Genomic DNA, 16,063 nt, shown 5'->3' with positions numbered 1-16,063 from the left:
TATATCCAGGAAAAATTGAGTAGTACACATAGGATTGTTTTTTTTTTTTTTAATATATTTTTGAAAGCCCAAATTACAAGTATTGAAAGTGAAATCACGAAACCAAATACACTAACATTTTTATTATTCCTAATAATAGAATAGTATTTTTCTAGTAAATTATTATTTATCTGCTCTCCCTCCTCCCCAGTTCCCCTTGTTGCTAGTATTCTTTTTTCTAAGATCACCTTGTTTTCATCTTCTATATCTATATTAATTATATACTTATGTAATGAGTGACTGGATACTGAGCAGTCCTTAAGAACTGCCTAGGGTGGGGGAGAGATGTATATTTTCTTTTGTAATATGGCTTTTATGGAAATGTTTTGCACCAACTTCACATGGGCTTCTCTCAGTGATTGCAACCAAGAATCAACTGTCCAGCAAAATTAAGCATTATCTTTCAGTGAAAAAGATGGACATTCAATGAAAGAAGGAATTTCTATTTCTTTTTGATGAAAAGACCAGAGCTGAACAGAAATTTGATCTTCAAATACAGAAATCAAGAGAAGCATAGAAAGGTTGAAAGGGAAGAAAAAGACCTAGGTTTTTAAAGGTTAAAATGTTTACATTATTATATCTTGAGAACTGTATTGTTGCTATGGGTATACTTAGAGCATATAGGTACAATCTGACTTTATTGTGATGATATAAAAAAGAAACTAAGAATAGAAAAGGGATTGTACTGGAAGAAGAGGAAGAGCAAGGTAAAATAGGGTAAATTACATTACATGAAGAGGCAAAAAAAATTCTATTACACTTGAGGGAAAAAAGGGATGGAGATGAACATTGTGTTAATTCATCATATTTGGCTCAAAAAGAGAATGACATACATATTTAATTTGATAAAGGAAGATTCTAGGGAAGTAGGATGAGAAAGCAAAAAGGAAAAGGAAAGGTAATAGAAGGGAGAACAGAACTAGAAGGGGAAAGTGATAAGAAAGGGGGGAGAGACTTTAAAAGGGGAAGGCAGATTGAGGGAGAGGATGGTCAGAAGCAAAACACTGAGGAGGAGGGAAAGGGGGAAAAAAGAGAAAAGTATAATGAGAAATGCAGAGTTAATAATTTTAACTGTGAATGTGAATGAGATGTATTCTTCCATAAATTGGAAGTAAATAGCAGACTAGATTAAAAGCCAGAATCCTGCAATATGTTGTTGACAAGAAAACATTTAAAGTAAAGTGTTACATTCAGAATAAAGGTAAATGGCTGGAGCAGAATCTATAATGCTTCAGCTGAAGTAAAAAAAAAAAAAAAAAAAAAAAAAAAAAAAAAAAAGGGATAGCAATCCTGTTCTCAGATCAAACAAAAGCAAAAAATAGATCTAATTAAAAAAGATAAAGAAGGAAACTACACCTAGCTAAAGGTTACCATTGATAATAAAGTAATATCAATACTAAACATATATGCAACAAGTGGGATAGCATCCAGATTCCTTGAGGAATTAAGAGAGCTGGAAGAAGAAATAGAAAGCAAAACTGTACAACTGGGGATCTCATCCTTGCTCTATCAGAACTAGATAAATAAAAATCACAAAACAAATAAGAAAGAAATTGAGGTAAATAGTATTTTAGAATAGTTAGGTATGCTAGACCTTTGAAGAAATTTTAATGGGGATAAAAAGGAATATACCTTTTTTTCACAGACACATGGCACCTACACAAAAATTGACCTATATTAGGGCATAGAAATCTCAAAATCAAATGCAGAAAGGCAAAAAATAATAAATACACCTTTTTTAGATCAATGTACAATAAAAATTACATGTAATAAAGGGCCAGTAAAAAAATAGACCAAAATTAATTGGAAATTAAATAATCTAATACCAAAAAAAACCAACCAAACAAACAAAAAAACTATTGGGTGAGTCAATAAATCATAGAAACAATGAGAATTTTATCTGAGAGAATGACAATGAAACAACATACCAAAATTTATGGGATGCAGCAAAAGCAGTTCTTAGGGGAAATTTTTTTATATCTCTAGATGCTTACTGGAATAAAATAGAGAAAGAAAAGATCAATGAATTTGGCATGCTACTAAAAAAAAGCCAGAAAAGGAATAATTAAAATCCCCTAGTTAAATAACAAATTTGAAATGATGAAAATAAAAAAGGAGATTAATAAAACTGAAAGAAAACTATTGAACTAATAAATAAAACTAAGAATTGGTTTTGTGAAAAGTATACACGGGATAGCTAGGTGGTGCAGTGGATAGAGCACCAGCCCTGAAGTCAGGAGGCCTGAGTTCAAATATGACCTAAGATACTTAACACTTCCTAGCTGTGTGACCCTGGGCAAGTCACTTAACCCCCAATGCCTCAGCAAAGAAAAAAGAAAAATGAAAAGCATGCATTGTTTCTTAAGCAATTTTCTCTAGCAGTAAAAATAACCTCCAGACTCTTATCCTGGATGCCAAAGTAGGTCAGAGCAGGTTCCTAAAATTTATCAGTTCTGCTCAGAGAGTGATAATAACGATTATCAAAACATCTTTTAGTTTCTCTAATCTTCTGTGATTCATAGCAGGGGGGGGGGGAGAGGAGTACTTTAGAGAACCCAGACACTTTCTTAAAGGTATAGTTCTCTTGAATCTTTTTACAAGCTGTTTTCGGTTCTACACTTTGTGTGGCCCTCAACAAATTCCCTGTTTTTTGTTTTTGAGAAGCTAAATGAAGTTGGGTGCTACTTTGGCTGATAGGCTGAAGGAACACTTTCAATAATCCTCACAAGCAATGTAATAATAACACAAGCACAATAAGAGCTGCTCCAAAGTATAACAAAGAAGTTATACTGCCTAAAGGAGTCAATTGTTGTATGACAGATAACATTTTTTGCAACATTTTCAGGATCAAATTCTGGTCTTTGGCTATGTTCAGTGTTATTAATTATTGCATTTAAATCCCTCATATACAATATAGCATTAACTTAATAACCAGATTTCAGTTACAGTTTTACCAAAGCATATGGTTAAAAGCTGTTGCAGGTCTAAGTTTCCCACAGGATATATTTTTCTCCTTAATAGCATGGTGTTATTTGTAGTTATATCAGTAAATTTGTCCTCTCAAGTCACAGTTCATACCCATGGTGGAAAAAGAAAAGTCCAATATTGTGGAGCAGCTGTTATCTGAGTCTGCATGTTAAAGAACAGAAACAGTATGAGAGTCTCAACAGAACTTAAACCTCCTCTTCTCCGCCTTTTCCTTCTGTATGGTCGCTGTTCGTAAGGAAGCTCATGAGTTTGCAGGGTGAGACGATGTAGTAGCTTGAATCTTGTGGGATGTTTGCTTTTTCCCTATAATGTGGATATTTCTGGTTGGAATCCATTTTTCTTCTCCATCACCTGTTGAAATTGGTGAGGAAGTTTCTTTGCATGGCCCTAATAAGCTTTTGTTGCAGGGCACAGTGGAGCCCAAGGCACACTGAAAGGAGGGGACAAAATTTGTCTGTGGGGGTTACACCATTGTCATCAAATATCAGAAAATTAATTCCTGGACCTTGTGGTTTATAAGGAATTATAAGGATTATAAGGCAGGAGCAATATCAGTTTTTAATATTACATTTTTAAAATTACAATATTTTTAATATTACATTTACATGAGTTATCCAATAGCACAAAGATGTTTTATGACAGCCTGAACTCCCTCAGATTTGCTAATGTTAGCATAAGTAAAACCAGAGTACTGTCCAGTGATACATGCACATATTTCTGGGTCCCAAAAGATGTTGTATGATAAGGAAATATTTTGCCATGTCATGCTCTTTTTTTTTTTTTTTTTTTCTTTTTCTGAGGCTGGGGTTAAGTGACTTGCCCAGGGTCACACAGCTAGGAAGTGTTAAGTGTCTGAGACCAGATTTGAACTCAGGTCCTCCTGAATTCAGAGCTGGTGCTCTATCCACTGCGCCACCTAGCTGCCCCCATGTCATGCTCTTAATTGTGTCTGTACTTCAACAAATAATTGGAATATAGTTGGTTGAAACTTAATATGTTCTGTCTCTAAATATTTTAAAGCAAAAGTAGCATAAGCACTGTCAGAAAGTAAATTAATATCCATAGCCCAAGTCTTTAAAGCCTGTAAAATAGCAAATAATTAATTCTGTAGTGTAGACTCAAAAGGAGTATCAAACACATATTTTTGATTGAGAGGACAAAAAAAGCTGCTATTATGTTTAGTAACATCAATAAAAACATTAAGATCCTGTGGAATAAGCTTGTCAGTAATTATTCTGGGTATCATCCAGGTTCATGTAGAATACAGTTTTACATTATGTAAAAGAGAGTCATGTAAATAAAACAAAGGAAATTGTAGCAATAACTGCCATTATAATGATATCTGAAACAAATCATTTAGGTGTTCTGTAGAAAAAGGGACACTATTTATTACAGAATATACAATCAAAATAATTATCTTTTTCACAGCCTTGAATAATAATTTGGCTATCATAGTAACATATGGAGTTAATGAAGAGTTAAACTGCATTGGACCTGTCATCCATTCTACAATAGTTTTTCTTGATGAAAAATCAAAGTAGAATACTCAGGAATATCCAACACTACAATACTTAGCCCTTTGTCTGGATCAATGAGACCTGTTTGAATCTTTCCAATGCTTTGTTCAACTGTTTATAGTGCTTTCATAGCTGACTAAGTTGGCGTGGAGAATTTAAATCTGAATCTCCTCTCACAATATCACATAAAGGAGACAATTGTACATTAGAAAATCCTAGTTTTGGACGAAATCATTGTATGTCACCCATAAGTTTTTGAAAATCATTTAAAGCTTTTAATCTATCTTTTCTTATCTGCAATTTGTGTGTGTATGTGTTTGTTTGTTTGTTTTTTTTAATATCAATTGTAATCTGAAAGCCTAAGTACTAAAAAAAAAAGGAGGGAATTTTTGCACTTTGGGGCTACTTCTAAATTATGCAAGTTTAACTATCTTAACATTTCTTGTAAAGCTTGCTCTAAGATAAAAGCATCTTAATGGGCTCCCAGGAAGTCATCTATATAATGTAACAGAATTAAATTTTTATATCTTTTTCTTATAAGTGCTAGTATTTTTGCAATAAATTCTTGACACGTTGTGGGACTATTTTTCATTCCTTGGGGTAAAACAAGCCATTGATATAGTTTCTAGGGTTCAGTATAATTAATGGATGGAAATAAAAATGCAAATCTTTTTTTTAATTTTATTTTATAATTATAACTTTTTTTTGACAGTACATATGCATGTGTAATTTTTTTTTACATTATCCCTTGCACTTACTTCTATTCAGATTTTTTCCCTTCCTTCCCCAACCCCCTCCCCCAGATGGCAGGCAGTCTTAAACATGTTAAATATATTACAGTATATTCTAGATACAATATATGTGTGTAGAACCGAATTTCTTGTTGCACAGGAAGAATTGAATTCAGAAGGTAAAAATAACAGTTTACACTCATTTCCCATTGTTCCTTTTCTGGATGTAGCTGATTCTGTCCATCATTAATCAATTGGAAGAAAATGCAAATCTAACTATCTGAAAGTCCATTGGGTATAGAATAAAAACAATCTTTTATGTCTACAATCCATCCTGGGCATCCTGATGGTAAAACATTAGGCGAAGACAGGCCGAGTTGCAATGTGCCCATAGTGTGCATATGTTTATTAACTTTTCTCAAATCAGTCAGCATTCTCAACTTTCCAGGTTTTTTTTCAAATACTAGGGAATTCCAAAGGCTGATGGAAGGCTCAAAGTGCTTTTGCCTTAATTGTAATTCAACTATGTCCTGAAGAGCCACAATCTTTCCTATGAATATGGATAGGAGGTATGGGTGTGTATTGGAAGGGCTTCAAGACTGGGGCCCCAATTAAAAAGGTGTTGTAAGTACAATACCTGATTGACCTAGCAGGTCTCTACCTCACAAGTTGACTGAGAGATCTGTGAGAATGCAAGGTGTAAACCTTGAGTCTCTATCAATTCACTGGAGCTTGTTTGGAGGGGAGGGAGTACCTACCACAAGATTTCGGGTTAAAAATGGTTCCATCTTCCAATAAGGAGGCTATTATTTCTATGTTATAACTGTTCTGTCTGCACCAGTGTCAACCAAGCCTCTAAAAGGTATTCTTTCTATGTACAAGGCTAAGATAGGTCATGTATCTGTAATGATCTGGCTCCAAAAAAAAAATCTCTTCTGGTCTTACTATACAGCCTTCTAACTGCCTCTGATGTAATATTAAAGTTTGTGCAACACAATCCCCTACTTTTATGGTTACAGTTTGTGTGCTCACATTTAGGTACACTCAATAGTTTTTTCTTTCTCTCCCCAGCATATATTTTGGGTCACACCTGTTGAATATTCTCTGGGCGGTGGAGAGTTATAGCCACTGACCCAATAGGTAAAGGAGGTATTTTTTGGATTTTAGCATATCTAGTGTACCTTGGGATAATTTTGATCTCTTTTTGAGCATAAAGGGTAACTACCACCACCTGGATAAGATTTCCAGTGTAGAATTGGCTTCTTCTGGTACTTGTGCATATTGTTCCTGTAGGATTAATGGGCTCACTCCCTGAGGGCATTTCATGCCAGCCATCATTTTCCCATTGTTGTTGAGGGGCCTGGGAATTTGGCCCCACTGGCCATTTACCGTCTGTGATTTATTAAATGCATTCATTTTTCCAATGAAAGCCTTTTCTGCATTTAGGGCACAGAGTTTGAGGCCTGTTATTCTTATTTCTCTGATGGCATTGAGCCTTAAAGAGTCCTATCTTTCCACATATAAAACACCTTTTATTTGTTTGTTTGTTTGTTTGTTTTTATCTGAAAAACATGGTCTGAAATTGATCAGATAGTGCAGATATATAAAGTGCCTCTATGCCAACAGCTGAACTCAACATTTCCTCTACAGAGACATCCTTATTCAAACCAGCCAAGGCTTTTTTTTAAAAATTGCATTATAATTTTCTAGAGCTGTATCAGGAGTACTTCTAGCACTCCCTCATTACCAATTGATCTGGCCAGGGCTTCATTATGAAGTCCGAGAAAATCAGAAAATAATTCTTGTTGTTCTTGTGTAATTTCATACCTCTTGATCTTTCTTTTCTGGAATTTTCATCCAAGCACTTAAGGAGCAAGAAGCTATCTGCTGATAAACTTCAATAGGATGTCTTGTTTGTTCAGCATTAGATTGGTACATTCATGTTCTTGACAATATCTCAAATGTCAGTTGGTATCCTTGTGGGTTTCTGGCATTAATTCTCAATTGATCTTTGCATTTATCAGTGTGTTCTTTGGATTACATCACATAATCACCTGGCTCCAAACAAGCCTTTGCCAATGTTTTCAATAATTGGGAGTCAGTATCTCATATGCAATTTGCTCTAATATCATTCTGACAAATGGAGAAATAGGATTGTAGTCATAATAGGCTGCTTTTTAAAATTTTCTAAGGGTGCTCCCATCAAAAGATTTATACATTCCTCTCTGTTGTCCTAAGTTATTGGAGCCAAATCTTTCTATGACCTGACAGGTGATAATTCCTAAATCATAATACATATCACCCTTTTCTCTTGCTTTCATGATTCCCTTTTCTAATGGAGACATTAGTTTTTTCTGCTGTTGGCATATAAGAGCCTCTGGTGGCAGTGGTGGCATAATTAGTAATATAAGATAAGGCAAAAATCTTTTCCTTAGATAAAGGTGGATAAATTAAAGGAATCTTAACAGGCTTTTGTTGCTTTATCAGTTTTACTAAGCATATTTCATAAGTCTCCTAGCTAAGTCCTTTGATGCAACTTTGATCCATTTTAATTACCCTGACTGAAAAATGTCTTACTGGTTCTTCTCCACTCTCCTTCCCCGAGAAGGGTTACCAAGGGACATTTGTGCAAAGGATCCTGTCACAAACAGCTCTCTAATGCTGTTGCTTCTTTGTTTCCTGTTTCCTGTGCTTTGTGCCCCAAGTTTGGATGCCACTTGTCATGGGAGCCACCTGCTAGTGACTGCTGGGATCTAATTCTAACCAGTAGAATAGATTGTGTGAACAATAAGGATACAAGGAGATTAAGAGATAGTTGCAGTGAAAATCTCAACCTCTTATCTCTGATTTATTTCTTCTCTTCACAGAATATATATATTTTCTTTTTTTATTTATTTATAAGATATATGCATGGGTAAGTGCAAAACCTTTTGTTCCAACTTTTCCCCTCTTTCCCCCCAACCCTTACCCCAGATGCCAGGTTGACCAATATGTGTTAAATATGTTAAATTATAAGTTAAATACAATATATGTATACATGTCCAAACAGTTATTTTGCCCTACAAAAATAATCGGATTTTGAAATAGTGTACAATTAGCCTATGAAGGAAATCAAAAATGCAGGTGGACAAAAATAGAGGGATTGGGAATTCTAGTAGTGGTTCATAGTCATCTCCCAGAGTTCTTTCTCTGGGTGTAGCTGGTTCAGTTCATTAAAGCTCTATTGGAACTGATTTGGTTCATCTCATTGTTGAAGAGGGCCACGCCCATCAGAATTGATCATCATATAGTATTGTTGTTGAAGTATATTATGATCTCCTGGTCCTGCTCATTTCACTCAACATCAGTTCATGTAAATCTCTCCAGGCCTTTCTGAAATCATCCTGTTTGTCATTTCTTACAGAACAATAATATTCCATAACATTCATATACCACAATTTATTCAGCCATTCTCCAATTGATGGGCATCCACTCAGTTTCCAGTTTCTGGCCACTACAAAGAGGAGTGCCACAAACATTCTTGCACATACAGGTCCCATTTCCTTCTTTAAAATGTCTTTGGAAGGGAATGCACAGTTTGATAACTTTTTGAGCTTAGTTCCAAATTGCTCTCCAAAATGGCTGAATGTATTCACAATTCCACCAACAATGTATCAGTGTCCCAGGTTTCCCACATCCCCTCCAACATTCTGCATTGTCTTTCCCTGTCATTCTAGCCAATCTGACAGGTGTGCAGTGGTATCTTAGAGTTGTTGTAATTTGCATTTCTCTGATTAATAATGATTTGGAACATCTTTTCATATGGCCAGGAATAATTTCAATTTCTTCATCTGAGAATTGTCTGTTCATATCCTTTGACCATTTATCAATTGGAGAATGGCTTGATTTCTTATAAATTAGAGCAATTTTCTATATATTTTGGAAATGAGCCCTTTATCAGAATCTTTGACTGTAAAAATGTTTTCCCAGTTTATTGCTTCCCTTCTAATCTTGTCTGCATTAGTTTTGTTTGTCCAAAAACTTTTCAATGTGATATAATCAAAAAATTTTTGGAAGTAGTCATCCAAGAATATATATTTTCTAAGCATAGCAAGGTTATTACTGTTTAAATAAAAGCATACATTCTTTCTCAAGAAACATCTGCATCAGTAAAAATGTCCTCCAGACTCTTATCCTGAATGCCAATATGGGTCAGAGCAGTTCCTAAAGTCAGTGAGTTGTACTCAAAGAGTGATATATGTAACATGCCCTCCTGGTAGTTACAATTACTAGTCTGCCCTAGGCCCAACAGAGTACCTTTGACCACTGACCTTTGCAGTGTCAACTCTACCCGGCTCGCCTCCTCTGAGGCCTTCAAAGGTCTCTGGCCATGACTTCTTGAATCTGTAGTTTAATAACCGGTAGCATGCTCAATAATAGCCACATGTAATCTTAAAAGCCTTTATTATACCTACTCACATAATGCCCTGACTTGTCAGCTCCCTAGTGAACACCTGGTCTGAAGACCCACGTGTTCTCTACCAAATTCCTTACCTCTCAGCTATCCAGGTTAAAGAGCACCAGGTTAAAGAGAGCGATTGCTGTCTGCAGTGGGCTTATAAAGGGCCTGTGAGGTCACACACACACAGCCAACCAGTGAGAGAGTGGTCACCCATTACGAAGCTATCTCAATATGGCCAGGATCCCACCCACAGCGCAGTCCTATATCCACAGAGATTACTTCTGGGCCTCAATCTGCTGTTGTGCTGTGCCCGGCCATTTAAAGGGCCCTTACAATTCCCTTCTCTTGTTTTGCGGGAACCACATCCTTACAGATATACCTATTACCAAAACATATTTTAATTTCTCTAAAGTTCTGTGATTCACAGTTTAAGGTAGGGGTGAGGGGCTTTGGAGAACTGAGCCCCTTTCTTAAAAAGTGAAGTTCCCTTGAACCTTTTCACAGGCTTTTCTGGGTTCCACAATTAAGTGTGGTCCTCAACAAGTAATCATTGTTTTGGAGGCTGCCCCTACAGAATCACTGCAACCATGAGTTCCTTGCAAAACACTGAAGAAATGTTTTTATTTTAATATAATCTTGAGCTGTGCTGCTATTTCTCCAAAATAGAACTAAGATTATCTAAAATTCTTCACCTAAAAATCTCACACCTAAACTATTATAGTAACCTGCTGATTGCTCTGCCTACTTTAAGCTTCTCCCTACTACATTCCATTTTCCAGAGAGATTTTCCTAAAATTGAAGTTTAACCATGTTATCCCTCACCTATTTCTGGGAACAAGTAATTTGCTGGCCTGGAATATCTACTCATTTAAACCTTTTAAATAAACAAGTGTTACTGTCAGAGCCAAGAGGAAATAAATGGAAATTCCTGTGTGGAATTTTTTTTGGTAGTCCCATCATTTAAAAAAACCATTGTTTCCTAACAAGTCTGATTACTCTAACTGATATGATATAGGCTGGACCCATATCTCCAAATGCTAAATATATTTGATAATATCTTTATTTCCTATATGTAACAGATAGATATTTAGACTAAAAGGCTTAAATGGGGCTTGTAGACAGATTGGGTATATCTGAATTTTACTTCAGGATGGCAAATTTAGAGGACATGGATAATCACTTCTGATCTTCAGCAACACTGAAAAAATTAAAGCTAACTCAAAGTTAGGATGTATAATTACTTAGAATAGGATTCTACAGCAGCAGCTTCCCACATGGTTTCCCCATGTCCAAAGATTTCTAGTACAGCTGAAGACCTAAAACAAGATCTTTGGAAGGAGATATCAAACCAGTACTTTCCTTGCAACAGATTGTAGTATAGAGTTTGGCTTTTTGCCTTTGTAGCTTGGCATTATGCATTTAGTTTATTGTTATTCTGTAGAAAGCTACATAGAGAGATAATATACAGAAAGATAAACAAGGGGTTGAAATATCAAAAATAGGAAATAACATATCTGCCCCATCTGACACACTTTAGAAAAAGTAAACAAATAATAAAAACTAACATTATATGGTACATACTAGTCTATCAGCCACTGTGCTAAGCACCTTACAGGTATTAATTCATGTGATCTTCACAATAATCCTAGGATGTCCCTACATTATTATTATTATCCCATTTTACTGATAAAATCAAAACAAGAAGAGATTAAGTGATTTGTCCAGGGATACAAAGCTAGTCAGTGTCTAAGATTGGACGCATGAATCTAACCTCTGAACAAAGATCTGCATTAATATAGTAAGGGAAGCAGGAGAGAATCAGATCACTTAAAGAATAGAGAACTAGACCGGTTCAGAGAGAGCTATTCCAGATTCTATGAAAACAATATGTATACACTTATGAAACAAAAAGTTGGATTAACTGTCACATAGAAAGGATATCCAACAATAATACTTAGAATTTAGCTTTGGATAGATCCAGCCCTGACCCTTTCTATAAGGAAGCACTACTGGACAGCAGTGGCAGATGTGACAATTTCTATGGTTCTGGGGCATTCACCAAGTCTGATCAGAAAACTATGTCAATATGGCCAGAAATTGGGTCAAATGTGGAACAACCTGAGATTTAGCCCCCTGGGTCAATCAAGTCTTGGGAATCACTTTGTCACCTTTCAAGTTAAAACCAGCATGACCTATATGAGAAGGCAAAGAAAAGAAATTTTTGTAGAGTATGATTCTATCACATGACATTCTTGATGTCAAAATCTAAAGGATTTTCTGAAGGACTCTACTATTTATTTAAGTGCCAGTAGAACTTTTACTGAATAATACTAATCTTTCCAATTGTTTTTATTGTAGTCTACATTCAATATTGATAATTTGATGCAGTACTCACGACCAATGATGACTAAAAGAGCAAATCTACCCATCTATCTTCCCATTATCCTATCCCACCACTATTCATTAGATAGTCCAGCAAAATATTTTACACCTCACCCCTTTGCTGCCCTTAGCAGGCCACAGATATATATAGCTTCATTTTCAGAAAGCATTTTCAACACCATTCCATTGCTGATAGGCAAAAATTAGAATATGTGAAACAGGAGGGAGGAAAAAAAGTGAATGAGAGAGAGAGAGAAGGAGGGAGACAGGGAGGGAGAAGGGAGAAAAGAAGGAAGGGAAAGAGGGAGGGAGGAAAGAAAAGAACGAGGGAGGAAGGGAAGTAGGAAGGGAGGAAGAGGAAAGAAAAAAGAAAAGAAAAAATGTTTCCAAATCCAAATTTACTATTTCTGATATTTCAAAATAGTGAATGAGACAAGTAGTCTGGGTGGCTCAGTGGAGAGAGCACTGGATTTGGAATTAGGAAGAACTTAGTTCAAATCCTGCCTTAGAGACTAATTGGTAGTGTGACTTTGAGCAAGTCCTTTCTCACCCTCAGTTTCCTCACCTGTAAAATGGGGATAATAATAGTACTTGCTTCCCAGAATCATTATGAGTATTACATAACATTTCTAAACTTTAAAGCAGCATATAAATGCTAGTGATGATGATGATGATGATGATGATGATGATGATGATGATGATGATGATATGATCATAACTCCATTGTTCACTTGGTCTCTTGATATGGCTTTGGAGTGTGAAAAACAAAGAAATACTTGGGAGCAGGAAGATGACATGGATGAACAACTCCTCTCCTTACCTGCTTCATCCTACTCTTATAGAGATTTGAGATGCCTGCTGCTCTAGGAGCCCTAAACAATATGGAGGGTGAGCAGCATTTCACTCCCTGGTCGCTAGTTCTAGAGCATGGTCTCATCCTCAGGTTCTATCCTTTTTTTGTCTGGAAGCTTTGCCATAGTCCAGCTCAAGGGCTTATCAATAGGGTTATAGGACAGTGGGAGCTTTTTCTCTCTTTGTCTTCAAACTTTAATTGCAAAGGGGAGGGTGACAAGTCAAGCCCTAATTGGTTGTCCTGTAGCTACTGGTAATAGAGACCTGATGCTTTAGAAATAAATTTTTGACAGTTACTTTGGCACTAATTTGAGGACTTTGTGACCTTATTATGCTATTGTCATAGTACTAAATTTCTGCTGCATTCACACATTCTAGGACAATTGACAGTTGGTGGGTGTAATTTATTGTATATACATATACATGTATATGTACATATACGTATGTAAAATGAGGTAACATTCTCTTCTTTATATAGATTATTCATAATTATTTTGTAGGGAAGGGGTAGTATTTGACTAGATCTAAGAGCAGTACTGCATACCTACTCCTTATAAATAGTGGTTCCTTATTGCCTCTAGCATCAAATAGAAATGCCTCTATTTGAAATTTTAATCTCTTCAAAACTTGGTCTCTCCCTATCTTTCTACTGTCTTTACATGTTATTCATTTTCCCACACTCTTCCATCCATGGCCAACTTTTGCTCTGCTCATACAGTAGATCATCTAAGTAGCTTCACATTATTGAAGAATTTATCCAATTTGTTGTTCAGTCATTTTGATTGGGTCTGATTCTTTGAGACCGCATTTGGGATTTTTTTGGTAGAGATACTGGAATAGTTTGCCTTTTCCCTTCCTCAGTTTATTTTCCAAATGAGGAAATTGAGGTACACAGTTGTGACTACAGGTCTGCCACTACATCACTACCACTACTTATACACTTTTACCATGTAAATATGAATGTATCCATGAGTTTCATCCCTTTAGAGATCTACAGGACAAGGAGCTGCACAAGTAAAGGTGAAAGACTTCATGCATCACAGGTTGGGAGGAGGGCACACAGACAAATGTGATAGCTATTGTATATGCCAGGCTGAACATTCCAGTCACATATGCTTTGACTGCTTTAGAATCCACATCCTACTGGATTAACTTGCCATTGATGAAGCACTAGTCTATACCCTTTTTGTATTTTCAGTCTTTCAGAATTTCTCTTGTTACAAAAGTTTGTCTTTGAAACAAGGCTTGTTCACTGCCAGACTCATGCAATTTATATGCTTTGTATAAAATAGCAAACTCCTTTTTCTACATTTTCCTGAACTGCCTGATTTATGAGTGTGAAGACCTAGGAGAGATTTTTTCCTTTCAACATTAGCTGTCCTTAATGTTCTATCTTATCTTCTTTATCTTCTGGAGCTCCTGGTTTCCTTGAAGAGAATTCAAGTCATCTTCTACATGAACACCCTATCCATCCTAGCTATTCATATCATCCCTCTCAAATGTATTAATTTTGATTAACATTTTCATTAATTTTCTTACACATGTACATGTCATTTTCCCCGTTAGAATATTAGGATGTACATTCATTGAGGGAAAGAATTATTTCATTAGTGTCTTTTTTATTCCCTGTACTTAGCCCAGCACTTAGCATAAAATAAAAAAGAACTTTGAGTTACTCTGCCTCTTAGATGATGAGGTATTACAGTGGTTAGAGCACTGGACATGGAACCTGAAAAATCTGAGTTCAAATGCTTCCTCAGATACTTACCAGCTATGTGACCCTGGGCATATAAATGCTCTCAGCCTCAATTTCCTTATCTGTAAAATTAGAATGATACCAATTCACAGGATTGTTATGAAGGTCAAGTGAGATAATACACATCAAACACTTTATAAAGCTTAAAATGCTATACAAATGTTATCTATTACAGAATCTTATTTTTTTTTTTTTCCCAAATAGATCCTGCAAGGTTCTGTACATGGCCTCCAATTGATATGAGGGTCTGAGAAATCTAAATAAGGATAAATGAGTGTCTCTTATGATGATCCAGACATGAACTCCAAATTCTGGGGGTACAGTACTAAATAACAGCATATGCTTATTCACCTTGTATTTCAGGAATATTATCTGCTTGCCTGTCAGTTTGATTGCTTTCTCTAAAACACCTAAGTGTTTATTCATCAACCTCAGGGCATCTTTACTGGAAAAACAGATGTTTATGATATATTTTGTAGTATAACAGCATGGTCATATGGCACCTATAAATGTGTTTAAGCTGTCACACAAATGGGAAACCAAGAAGTAACCATGGCTGGAATCTAATGTCTTCTGAAAATGAAAACCAAGATACCTGGATATTTATAGATTGGGAAATAGTTCTGGATAATGTCACTATTGGCTATTGGCTGTTTAGAAATCTTATGAACGCATCACATGAGACAACACTGAGAAGGAAAAAAAAAAAAAACTGTACAATGCAACTCTTAGAGCCAAGTATATAGCACCTGAAGCAATGTCAAACCAAAACTCAATTTTTTTTTCTTTTTTTGATTTGAGGAATGTTTTTAATCCACATAACTACATTGAATTCTAGGTGATTAAGGGCTAGGACTTTGGGAGGCTTGATTTCACAAACAAGAGAAGCATTGTGCCCAGAGGCACACAGCTATGAAACAGAATAAAATAATAATGCTTGCTTCTGTTTCCACCATGTTTATATCCAATGGCTTTTTATACATATCCATATCTCTTTTCCACACCAAATAACAATAGCCCTTTGAAGGCAGCTCAGGGAAAAATTATTATTCCCATTTTACAGAGGAGGAAACTGAGACTCAGACCAGCTTCCCTGAGGAATTGAGGCTCAGAACCAGATTCCCTGAACATAAATTCAGTCCTCTTTTCCCTGCACTCAGGGTTCAGTTAGTTCACCCTCTTCATTTTTTCGGACTTAATATTGAGGTCAAGGGCTGCAAAGTATCAGAAAGATAACAAGTAACAGAGTCGAACCCCCAACTCTTTGACTTCATATTCTCTATTTTTCCCTCTTGTCACACATTGGCTCTCAAAGCACAAACCTTTGAGCCAGCTAATGGCACTAGTTTACCTTCAG

The sequence above is a fragment of the Sminthopsis crassicaudata genome, chromosome 4, assembly GCF_048593235.1.
Source record: "Sminthopsis crassicaudata isolate SCR6 chromosome 4, ASM4859323v1, whole genome shotgun sequence".
NCBI classification, from domain to species: Eukaryota; Metazoa; Chordata; class Mammalia; order Dasyuromorphia; family Dasyuridae; genus Sminthopsis; species Sminthopsis crassicaudata.
The sequence above is the reverse complement of the archived record's forward strand: the minus strand, read 5'-3'. Positions refer to the sequence as shown.